The sequence below is a fragment of the Schistocerca gregaria genome, chromosome 1, assembly GCF_023897955.1.
Source record: "Schistocerca gregaria isolate iqSchGreg1 chromosome 1, iqSchGreg1.2, whole genome shotgun sequence".
NCBI lineage: Eukaryota > Metazoa > Arthropoda > Insecta > Orthoptera > Acrididae > Schistocerca > Schistocerca gregaria.
This window is the reverse complement of record NC_064920.1, coordinates 869,835,361-869,848,334: the sequence shown is the minus strand read 5'-3', so window position 1 is coordinate 869,848,334 and position 12,974 is coordinate 869,835,361.

Sequence of the window (12,974 nt, the reverse complement as noted above, 5' to 3'; positions counted from 1 at the left end):
GGTTGCGAAAGCTCGAATTTGGTGTGTATGTTTGTGTGTGTTTATGTGTCTATCGACCTGCCAGCAGTTTTGTTTGGTAAGTCACATCATCTTTGTTTTTAGATATATTTTTCCCACACCTACATCTACATCTACATCTACATCTACATCTACATCTACATCCATACTCCGCAAGCCACCTGACGGTGTGTGGCTGAGGGTACCCTGAGTACCTCTATCGGTTCTCCCTTCTATTCCAGTCTCGTATTGTTCGTGGAAAGAAGGATTGTCAGTATGATTCTGTGTGGGCTCTAATCTCTCTGATTTTATCCTCATGGTCTCTTCGCGAGATATACGTAGGAGGGAGCAATATACTGCTTGACTCTTCGGTGAAGGTATGTTCTCAAAACTTTAACAAAAGCCCGTACCGAGCTACTGAGCGTCTCTCCTGCAGAGTCTTCCACTGGAGTTAATCTATCATCTCCGTAACGCTTTCGCGATTACTAAATGATCCTGTAACGAAGCGCGCTGCTCTCCGTTGGATCTTCTCTATCTCTTCTATCAACCCTATCTGGTGCGGATCCCACACTGCTGAGCAGGATTCAAGCAGTGGGAGAACAAGCGTACTGTAACCTACTTCCTTTGTTTTCGGATTGCATTTCCTTAGGATTCTTCCAATGAATCTCAGTCTGGCATCTGCTTTACCAACGATCAACTTTATATGATCATTCCATTTTAAATTACTCCTAATGCCTACTCTCAGATAATTTATGGAATTAACTGATTCCAGTTGCTGACCTGCTATTTTGTAGCTAAATGATAAGGGATCTATCTTTCTATGTATTTGCAGCACATTACACTTGTCTACATTGAGATTCAATTGCCATTCCCTGCACCATGCGTCAATTCGTTGCAGATCCTCCTGCATTTCAGTACAATTTTCCATTGTTACAACCTCTCGATACACCACAGCATCATCTGCAAAAAGCCTCAGTGAACTGCCGATGTCATCCACCAGGTCATTTATGTATATTGTGAATAGCAACGGTCCTATGACACTCCCCTGCGGCACACCTGAAATCACTCTTACTTCGAAAGACTTCTCTCCATTAAGAATGACATACTGTGTTCTGTTATCTAGGAACTCCTCAATCCAGTCACACAATTGGTCTGATAGTCCATATGCTCTTACTTTGTTCATTAAACGACTGTGGGGAACTGTATCAAATGCCTTGCAGAAGTCAAGAAACACGGTATCAACCTGTGAACCCGTGTCTATGGCACTCTGAGTCTCATGGACGAATAGCGCGAGCTGGGTTTCACACGACCGTCTTTTTCGAAACCCATGCTGATTCCTACAGACAAGATTTCTAGTCTCCAGTAAAGTCATTATACTCGAACATAATACGTATTCCAAAATTCTACAACTGATCGACGTTAGAGATATAGGTCTATAGTTCTGCACATCTGTTCGACGTCCCTTCTTGAAAACAGGGATGACCTGTGCCCTTTTCCAATCCTTTGGAACACTACGCTCTTCTAGAGACCTACGGTACACCACTGCAAGAAGGGGGGCAAGTTCCTTCGCGTACTCTGTGTAAAATCGAACTGGTATCCCATCAGGTCCAACGGCCTTTCCTCTTTTGAGCTATTTTAACTGTTTCTCTATCCCTCTGTCATCTATTTCGATATCTACCATTTTGTCATCTGTGCGACAATCTAGAGAAGGAATTACAGTGCAGTCTTCCTGTGTGAAACAGCTTTGGAAGAAGACATTTAGTATTTCGGCCTTTAGTCTGTCATCCTCTGTTTCAGTACCATTTTGGTTATAGAGTGTCTGGACATTTTGTTTTAATCCACCTACCGCTTTGACATAAGACAAAAATTTCTTAGGATTTTCTGTCAAGTCAGTACATAGAACTTTACTTTGGAATTCATTGAACGCCTCTCACATAGTCCTCCTGACACTACATTTCGCTTCGCGTAATTTTTGTTTGTCTGCAAGGCTTTGGCTATGTTTATGTTTGCTGTGAAGTTCCCTTTGCTTCCGCAGCAGTTTTCTAACTCGGTTGTTGCACCACGGTGGCTCTTTTCCATCTCTTACGATCTTGCTTGGCACATACTCATCTAACACATATTGTACGTTGGTTTTGAACTTTGTCCACTGATCCTCAACACTATCTGTACTTGAGACAAAACTTTTGTGTTGAGCCATCAGGTAGTCTGTAATCTGCTTTTTGTCACTTTTGCTATACAGAAAAATCTTCCTACCTTTTTTAATATTTCTATTTACGGCTGAAATCATCGATGCAGTAACTGCTTTATGATCGCTGATTCCCTGTTCTGCATTAACTGTTTCAAATAGTTCGGGTCTGTTTGTCACCAGAAGGTCTAATATGTTATCGCCACGAGTCGGTTCTCTGTTTAACTGCTCAAGGTAGTTTTCAGATAAAGCACTTTAAAAAATTTCACTGAATTCTTTGTTCCTGCCACCCGTTATGAATGTTTGAGTCTCCCAGTCTATATCTGGCAAATTAAAATCTCCACCCAGAACTATAACATGGAGGGGAAATATACTCAAAATATTTTCCAAATTATTCTTCAGGTGCTCAGCCACAACAGATGTTGAGCCCGGGGACCTATAGTCACATCCAATTACCATGTCTGAGCCTGCTTTAACCGTGACCTTCACCCAAAATCATTTCACATTTCGGATCTCCGTCAATTTCCTTCAATGCTATTGCACTTCTTATCGCTATAAACACGCCTCCCCCTTCACTGTCCAGCCTGTCTCTGCGGTATACAATCCAATCTGAGTTTAGGACTTCATTACTGTTTACGTCTGGTTTTAAGTTAATAATTGGCTCCTTCTACCGACCCCCAGACTCCGATGATACAGTTGCGGAACAGTTCAGAGAAAGTTTGAGTCTCGTAACAAATAAATACCCCACTCATACGGTTATAGTTGGTGGGGACTTCAACCAACCCTCGGTATGTTGGCAAAAATACTTGTTCAAAACCGGTGGTAGGCAGAAAACGTCTTCCGAGATTGTCCTAAATGCATTCTCCGAAAATTATTTCGAGCAGTTAGCCCACGAACTCACGCGAATTGTAAATGGTTGCGAAAACACACTTGACCTCTTGGCCACAAACAATCCAGAGCTGATAGAGAGCATCATGACTGATACAGGGATTAGTGATCACAAGGTCATTGTAGCTAGGCTCAATACCATTTCTTCCAAATCCATCAGAAACAAACGCAAAATAATTTTATTTAAAAGAGCGGATAAAGTGCCACTAGAAGCCTTCCTAAAAGACAATTTCCATTCCTTCCGAACTGACTATGCGAATGTAGACAAGATGTGGCTCAAATTCAAAGATATAGTAGCAACAGCAATTGAGATATTCATACCTCATAAATTGGTAAGAGATGGAACGGATCCCCCGTGGTACACAAAAAAGGTCCGAACGCTGTTGCAGAGGCAACGGAAAAAGCATGCAAAGTTCAGAAGAACGCGAAATCCCGAAGATGGGCTAAAATTTACAGACGCACGAAATTTGGCACGTACTTCGATGCGAGATGCCTTTAATAGGTTCCACAACGAAACATTGTCTCGAAATTTGGTAGAAAATCCGAAGAAATTCTGGTCGTATGTAAAGTACACAAGCGGCAAGACGCAGTCAATACCTTCGCTGCGCAGTGCCGATGGTACAGTTATCGACGACTGTGCCGCTAAAGCGGAGTTATTGAACGCAGTTTTCCGAAATTCCTTCACCAGGGAAGACGAATGGAATATTCCAGAATTTGAAACACGAACATCTGCTAGCATGAGTTTCTTAGAAGTAGATACCTTAGGGGTTGCGAAGCAACTCAAATCGCTTGACACGGGCAAGTCTTCAGGTCCAGATTGTATACCGATTAGGTTCCTTTCAGATTACGCTGATACTATAGCTCCCTACTTAGCACTCATATACAACTGATCGCTCACCGATAGATCTGTACCTACAGATTGGAAAATTGCACAGGTCGCACCAGTGTTCCAGAAGGGTAGTAGGAGTAATCCATTTAACTACAGACCTATATCATTGACGTCGGTTTGCAGTATGGTTTTGGAGCATATACTGTATTCAAACATGTAATCAGCATGGCTTCAGAAAACATCGCTCTTATGCAATGCAGCTAGCTCTTTATTCGCACGAAGTAATGGCCGCTATCGACAGGGGATCTCAAGTTGATTCCGTATTTCTAGATTTCCGGAAAGCTTTTCACACCGTTCCTCACAAGCGACTTCTAATCAAGTTGCGGAGCTATGGGGTATCGTCTCAGTTGTGCGACTGGATTCGTGATTTCCTGTCGGGAAGGTCACAGTTCGTAGTAATAGACGGCAAACCATCGAGTAAAACTGAAGTGATATCAGGTGTTCCCCAGGGAAGCGTCCTGGGACCTCTACTGTTCCTGATCTATACAAATGACCTGGGTGACAATCTGAGCAGTTCTCTTAGACTGTTCGCAGATGCTGCTGTAATTTACCGTCTAGTAAGTTCATCCGAAGACCAGTATCAGCTGCAAAGCGATTTAGAAAAGATTGCTGTATGGTGTGTCAGGTGGCAGTTGACGCTAAATAATGAAAAGTGTGAGATGATCCACATGAGTTCCAAAAGAACTCCGTTGGAATTCGATTACTCGATAAATAGTACAATTCTCAAGGCTGTCAATTCAACTAAGTACCTGGGTGTAAAAATTATGAACAACTTCAGTTGGAAGGACCACATAGATAATACTGTCGGGAAGGCGAGCCAAAGGTTGCGTTTCATTGGCAGGACACTTAGCAGATGCAACAAGTCCACTAAAGAGACAGCTTACACTACACTCGTTCGTCCTCTGTTAGAATATTGCTGCGCGGTGTGGGATCCTTACCAGGTGGGATTGACGCAGGACATCGAAAGGGTGCAAAAAAGGGCAGCTCGTTTTGTATTATCGCGTTATAGGGGAGAGAGTGTGGTAGATATGATACACGAGTTGGGATGGAAGTCATTACAGCATAGACGTTTTTCGTCGCGGCGAGACCTTTTTACGAAATTTCAGTCACCAACTTTCTCTTCCGAATGCGAAAATATTTTGTTGAGCCCAACCTACATAGATAGGAATGATCATCAAAATAAAATAAGAGAAATCAGAGCTCGAACAAAAAGGTTTAGGTGTTCGTTTTTCCCGCTCGCTGTTCAGGAGTGGAATAGTAGAGAGATAGTATGATTGTGGTTCGATGAAACCTCTGCCAAGCACTTAAATGTGAATTGCAGAGTAGTCATGTAGATGTAGATGTAGATGTGGTTTCAGCCAACTTTCTGTCCCTAGTACTATATGCGCGTTGTGACCGTTTAATAATGAGAGCAGTTCTGGGACCTTTCTATAGACGCTGCTGCAGTTTACTATTAGCACATTAATATTGTTATTCCCTGTTGCACCGAGCGAGGGGGCGCAGTGGTTAGACACTGGACTCGCATTCGGGAGGACGACGGTTCAATCCCGCGTCTGGCCATCCTGATTTAGGTTTTCCATGATTTCCCTAAATCACTCCAGGCAAATGCCGGGATGGTTCCCCTGACAGGGCACGGCCAACTTCCTTCCCCATCCTTCCCTAATCCGATGACCACGCTGTCTGGTCTCCTTCCCCAAACCAACCAACCAACCCTGTTGCATTTTGCCTACTCCTACCTTGCCACGTCTCAGGAGGCGTCTTGTCGGGCCTATGGAGGGAATTTTCTAACCTAAAAACCCCCATGTGCACTCCAAACGTACTCCGCTATCCTTGTAGCTGCTTCCTTCATGTAGTGCACGCCTGACCTATTCAGGGAGACCCTACATTTCTCCACCCGATAGAGGAGGTCGAGAAATGTTTCCCTCTAAAAAACTTGATATTCATTGCGAAGGCATGTGGAATGTTCTAGAAGGATGTGCGTTGCTGTAATTATTGGTGGATTGCTACATTGATAAAATTATATGTGCATATACTAAATTAAGTAAGTAAACGAGAAATTGAAGTAAGAAGTCCTTACCAATAAATAACTAGAGACTGCAGAGATGTTAGCATGAAAAATCAATGCTTCTAACTAACAAAATAGTGATATAAAAATCCAGTAATTAAAAACATCTTTATCTCGGGAATCAGCTTTAAAGTTATTACCAAGAGATGTATTTCCATTTGTTATTTATTTTTATGTCTTCCTCTACAATTAATAATCTTTGTAATTACATTACTAATTAACTCTCCAATTGTTTACATCTCACAGTTTCGCACTTTCCAGAATTTGTGACCTTATTTGTACGTTCTATATAATTAATGGAAAATCTCATATAAAGATGAAAAACAAATACTAACAAAGAGATAGAGGGGCTGGCCAGTACTTACCTCAGCTCAGTACAACCGATTTAAAAATTACGTTCCTAGCTTTCGGAATAAATGTTCCTTCATCAGGGAGGAGAGAGGGGAAACAAAGGGGTTATGAAGCAACAGGGAAAGGAAAACAGGGACGGTAGCAAGGATGGAGGCATGGTTGTCAGAGGGGAGCCAAAGATATTCTACTGTAAGTACTGTGCCAGCTTCAAACCAAAGAGGAGGCATACAGAAGTAAAGAGGTATATAGTATAAAGGTGTAGGATGAAAAGATGCATGAATGGCTAAAGAGGAAAGGGAAAGAGGAGAAGACTGAAGAGTAAATGGGAGTGAGGTTGTTTAGCGTATGTTCAGTCCAGGGGGATGGCGGGATGAAAGGATGTGTTGGAGTGCAAGTTCCCATCTCCGCAGTTCAGAGGGACTGGTGTTGGGTGGGAGAAGCCAAATGGCACATACGGTGTAGCAGGTTCCTAGGTCCCTAGAATTATGCTGGATGGTGTGCTCCGCTACTGGGTACTGGACATCTCTTAGGCGGACAGTTCGTCTGTGTCCGTTCATGCGCTCAGCCAGTTTAGTTGTTGTCATACCAATGTAAAAGGCTGTGCAGTGCAGGCATGTCAGCTAATAAATGACATGTGTAGTTTCACACGTGGCCCTGCCTTGAAATGTGTATGTTTTACCAGTAGTGGGGCTGGAGTAGGTGGTTGTGGGGGGATGCATGGGGCAGGTTTTGCAGCGGGGTCGGTTACATGGGTAGGAACCGCTGGGTAGAGAAGGTAGTCTGGGAATATTGTAGGGTTTAACAAGGATGTTAGGGGGTGACGAAAGGCAACTCTGTGTGGTGTGGGGAGAATTTTGCCAAGGGATGATCTCATTTCAGGGGTTGACTTGAGAAAGTCATATCCCTGGCGGAATAATTTATTGATGTATTCGAGGCCAGGATAATATTGGGTGACAAGGGGGATGCTTCTGTGTCGTCTGAGGGTAGGAACATTGTTGTTAGACGGGGAGGAATGTATTGCTCGGGAGATCTGTTTGTGGACTAGGTCTGCAGGATAGTTGCGGAAGAGGAAAACACTGGTCAGGTTATTGGTGTAATTGTTGAGGGATTCGTCACTGGAGCATATACGTTTGCCACGAATACCTAGGCTGTAGGGAAGGGAGCGTTTGATGTGTAATGGATGGCAGCTATCAAAACGGAGGTACTGTTGTTTGTTTGTTTGTGGGTTTGATATGGACAGAGGTGTGGATGTGAGCTTCAACAAGATGAATGTCAACATTCAGGAAGGTGGCTTGGGTTTTGGAGAATCTGAATTTCACCTGGTCCTTCTCCAAAACCCAAGCCACCTTCCTGGATGTTGACATTCATCTTGTTGAAGCTCACATCCACACCTCTGTCCATATCAAACCCACAAACAAACAAACAACAGTACCTCCATTTTGATAGCTGCCATCCATTCCACATCAAACGCTCCCTTCCCTACAGCCTAGGTATTCGTGGCCAACGTATCTGCTCCAGTAACGAATCCCTCAACAATTGCACCAATAACCTGACCAGTGCTGTCCTCTCCCGCAACTATCCTGCAGACCTAGTCCACAAACAGATCTCCCGAGTAATACATTCCTCCCCGTCCAACAACAATGTTCCTACCCTCAGACCACACAGAAGCATCCCCCTTGTCACCCAATATTATACTAGCCTCGAATACATCAATATATTACTCCGCCAGAGATATGACTTTCTCAAGTCAACCCCTGAAATGAGAGCATCCCTTGACAAAATTCTCCCCACACCACGTAGTGTTGCCTTTCGTCGCCCCCTAACATCCTTGTTAAACCCCACAATATTCCCAGACTACCTTCTCTACCCAGCAGTTCCTACCCCTGTAACCTGCCCCATGCATCCCCCCCACAACCACCTACTCCAGCCCCGCTATTGGTAAAACATACACAATTCAAGGCAGGGCCACGTGTGAAACTACACATGTCATTTATTAGCTGACATGCCTGCACTGCACAGCCTTTTACATTGGTATGACAACAACTAAACTGGCTGAGCGCATGAACGGACACAGACGAACTGTCCGCCTAGGAGATGTCCAATACCCAGTAGCGCAGCATGCCCTCCAGCATAATTCTAGGGACCTAGGAACCTGCTACACTGTATGTGCCATTTGGCTTCTCCCACCCAACACCAGTCCCTCTGAACTGCGGAGATGGGAACTTGCACTCCAACACATCCTTTCATCCCGCCATCCCCCTGGACTGAACCTACGTTAAACAACCTCACACCCATTTACTCTTCAGTCTTCTCCTCTGTCCCTTTCCTCTTTAGCCATTCATGCATCTTTTCATCCTACATCTTTATACTATATACCTCTTTACTTCTGTATGTATGCTCTTTGGTTTGAAGCTGGCACAGTACTTACAGTAGAATATCTTCGGCTTCCCTCTGACAACCATGCCTGCATCCTTGCTACCCTCCCTGTTTTTCTTTCCCTGTCGCTTCATAACCTGGGTTGTGAGTAACTAAATCCACTTTTCCTTCTTCTCTTTCTTTCCCCTCTCTCCTCCCTGATGAAGGAACATTTATTCCGAAAGCTAGGAACATAAATTTTCGGTTGTTTTTTGTGTATCTATCGGCTGTACTGAGCTGAGGTAAGTACTGGTCAGCCCCTCTATCTCTTTGTTAGTATTTGTACGTTCTATGTATTTAATCGGATAAAGCACGAGCTCTGTACTACCATTACTTGTTAGTAACCAAATCCAAACTGTATTTAATTATGTAAACAATATGAGAGACATTATTGTTATTAAAGTTCAGAATGACTTTCTTATCAGTTTCTTTACGTTTTGTAAATTTTAGTTGTAACATCAAAATTGTACAAAATTAATAATGCTTTATTTTGGAAGGTATTGTTAAAATTCGATGTAAATCGATGAGGCGAGGCTGCAAGTTAGTGCTTGAGTTGTTTTGTCAGTCAGTTTTGAAGGTACTTCTGGAAGTCAAAGAGATCAGTGAAGTCTGTCCGTGTTTTGTTTACGTGACGAGTGTGCAGTTCCAATGCCAATTAATGTGAATAAGTTTTGTTACGCATGAAAATTTTGCATTCATTCCTCAATGGACCAGGAAGAATAAACTTAACATTCAACATGAATCATCATATTAGGAAACATTTAATCTTTGGTAATATCAATTTATTAACCTTGAAATAAATCAATTATCAACAAAATAATGTAATTCTATTAAAAACAAAGATTCTAAGACTTACCAAGAGGGAAAGCGCCGGTAGACAGGCACAATAAAATAACACATAAACATGATGTAAATAAAATAGAAAGAAACTTCCACATGGGAAAAATATATTAAAAACAAAGATTCCACGACTTACCAAGCGGGAAAGCGCCGGCAGACAGGCACATGAACAAAACACACAAACACACACACAGAATTACGAGCTTTCACAACTGGCAGTTGCTTCGTCAGGAAAGAGGGAAGGAGAGGGAAAAATGACAGGATGTGGGTTTTAAGGGAGAGGGTAAGGAGTCATTCCAATCCCGGGAGCGGAAAGACTTCCCTTAGGGGAAAAAAAGGACAGGTGTACACTCGCACACACACACACACACACACACACACACACACACACACACACACACACACACACATCCATCCGCACATACACACACACACACACACACACACACACACACACACACACACACACACATCCATCCATACATATACATATACAGACACAAGCAGACATATTTAAAGGCAAAGAGTTTGGGCAGAGATGTAAGTCGAGGTGGAAGTACAGAGGCAAAGATGATGTTGAATGACAGGTGAGGTATGAGTGGCGGCAACTTGAAATTAGCGGAGATTGAGGCCTGGTGGATAATGAGAAGAGAGGATATAATGAAGGGCAAGTTCCCATCTCAGGAGTTCGGATAGGTTGGTGTTGGTGGGAAGTATCCAGATAACCCGGACGGTGTAACACTGTGCCAAGATGTGCTGGCCGTGCACCAAGTCATGTTTAGCCACAGGGTGATCCTAATTACCAACAAACACTGTCTGCCTGTGTCCATTCATGCGAATGGACAGTGTGTTGCTGGTCATTCCCACATAGAAAGCGTCATAGTGTAGGCAGGTCAGTTGGTAAATCACGTGGGTGCTTTCACACGTGGCACTGCCTTTGATCGTGACACCAAGAGTGTCTTTCCGCCGTCCACCTAATCTTCGTAACCTCTTGGTTCATCCCTATGAAATCCCCAAACCACCTTCCCTACCCTCTGGCTCCTACCCTTGTAACCGCCCCGGTGTAAAACCTGTCCTATGCACCCTCCCACCACCACCTACTCCAGTCCTGTAACCTGGAAGGTGTACACGAACCAAGAGAACATGAGTGACAACAAGCGTTCCTATCATCTTGCAAATTGTGTGGCAGTACCAGCATGAAAATAGGTACAATTCAGGAAACAACAACAACAACAGTGAACACAGATCAAGAAGGCTGAAACTGGAGTGACTGTAAATAAAGTTGTCCCCAATTTTCGCCACCATAGTTCAAAAAATTGGATGCGGCCTGCAAGTGACCCACAGGCTTAGCATTTGTGAATGCCAAAGGTGCGCAACAGCTGATTAATGTAATTAGGTATGATGACAGAGTAGGCACGTGAGACAAGTTTTGCCATGAGGACACTGATTGCACTCAAGAGATGGAACCTGAAGATCAGTTTACAATTAAGACAACAGTCAACAGGTTTCGTAATCTTAGACACTGATGCACAATTAAATGCTCTCTTGTCTGGACTACTGGAGAGGATTTGTCAATGACAGGAAGAACTTGTACTCCTGTGAGTGGATGTAAGATCGTGGGAGCAGTTAGCCACAAATAAGTCCAGGTCCAGTTACAACCCAAATTAGGGAAATTATTTTTTCTCCTGCATTCCTCATACAAGAACCAACTGTATTGTAAGAATCAATTTTCTTAACAAGAGTAACACAATTTTCAACCTTTCTGCTGGCAAATTGTGTGTTAGTATTGGTTGTCATGATGCTACTATTGATTTCATTAGTGCAATAGTGGGTCATGGGGAATTTTGCCAGCGAGTTAAAATAACGTTGTAGGAGAGTTCACTGATGCTAGCCAGTTGATGGTAACAGTAACAGCATGGACGTATTGGGTGCTATAATCTAGAAATTTAATGAATTGGATTGTCTTCATGCTATGCAAAGAATGGAACTACAACCAGTACCAACATTTTGTGATACAGTCTTTGAAGACTGTCCCCTCATTATCCATGGATATGAATGTAAAATAGAGAGGAACCCTCACAAGACCAACTGTCATGCTTCTACTCTGTTCCTTGGGCAAAATGATATGCAGGAATTAAAGAGAATAGAAAAATGATGGGGCATATTTGTACCTTAAAAATTTTCGTATTGCAGTCCATCGCTTGCTGTCTGCAAGCCAGGTGGTAGCTTATGTCAAGTGACTGATGCAAGGCCAATAAACAAAATATCAGTTCCAGTCAGAACCCAAGAGGAAAACTTGGAAGAAATAATTCACAGCTTCTACGGCGTAAAGTATCTGTCTAGTATTTACTTTAAGAACTTCATATTGGCAGATAACTCTTACCAAACAGTTGTGCTAATTGCTGCTTTCGTTTTTGTTGCTAGAAGCTATGAGTTTACTGTATTACCATTTAGCTTGAATGTAAGCTCTCACATGTTCACATCCACTCTTTATACAGTACTAGAACCCGAATTATTATGTAGAGTAACTTTGTTTCTTGATGACTTGCTGACAGTTATGGTACACCTATCTGATCAGAACATCTTGTATTACTGGACAAAGTTCTACAAAAATTTAAAGAGGCTAAGTTTGTACATGATAACATTTCTTGAACATATTATTACTCTAGAAGGAACTGAACCTGACAATGAAAAATTAAGTTCAGTCAATAATCTTCTGATCCCCAGATCTATAAAGCTATTGAAACCTTTCCTTGGACTTATATTATTTTATTGTGGTTTATTCCAAATCAATTATAAAACAGTGAAGCTTTGTTGGAAATGTTCAAAAAGTGAGCATAATAGTACTGGTCCCTGGAATGACAAGCTTTTGATAAGGCCAGCAAGCAAAATTTCCATTAAGTTCTCTTTAAAACTTATCATTTTACCTGAAAAGCCTTGGTATGAAATTAGTATGGGCTTGGTGGGGAATCTTTCCCTGCATTTACTAGGCAACTGTCAATGCTAACAACACAGACCAACAAAAGGCTGTACTGGAATTTAAATCTAGCATCTACATACGACAAGCACATTTGCTGGTTACTGTTTCTTCTGTTGTAGTGACAGTAGAGTAAAATTTTTATCTGCAATGTCATAGTGTAATCAGGAAATCCATTCTGAGGGCAACTGAGTTACACTGATAAGTTCAGTAGAATAGCAAATATATTATGAACTGCACAATGTGTCACATTGTACTGAGTCATTATGTTTTCATATGCAAAGACATTTGCAATTAACCTGAATTTAATGTATTTTTCAGCACAGAGTAAAAATTGGACTTTCAAATCAGTAAACCAATAGTGAAA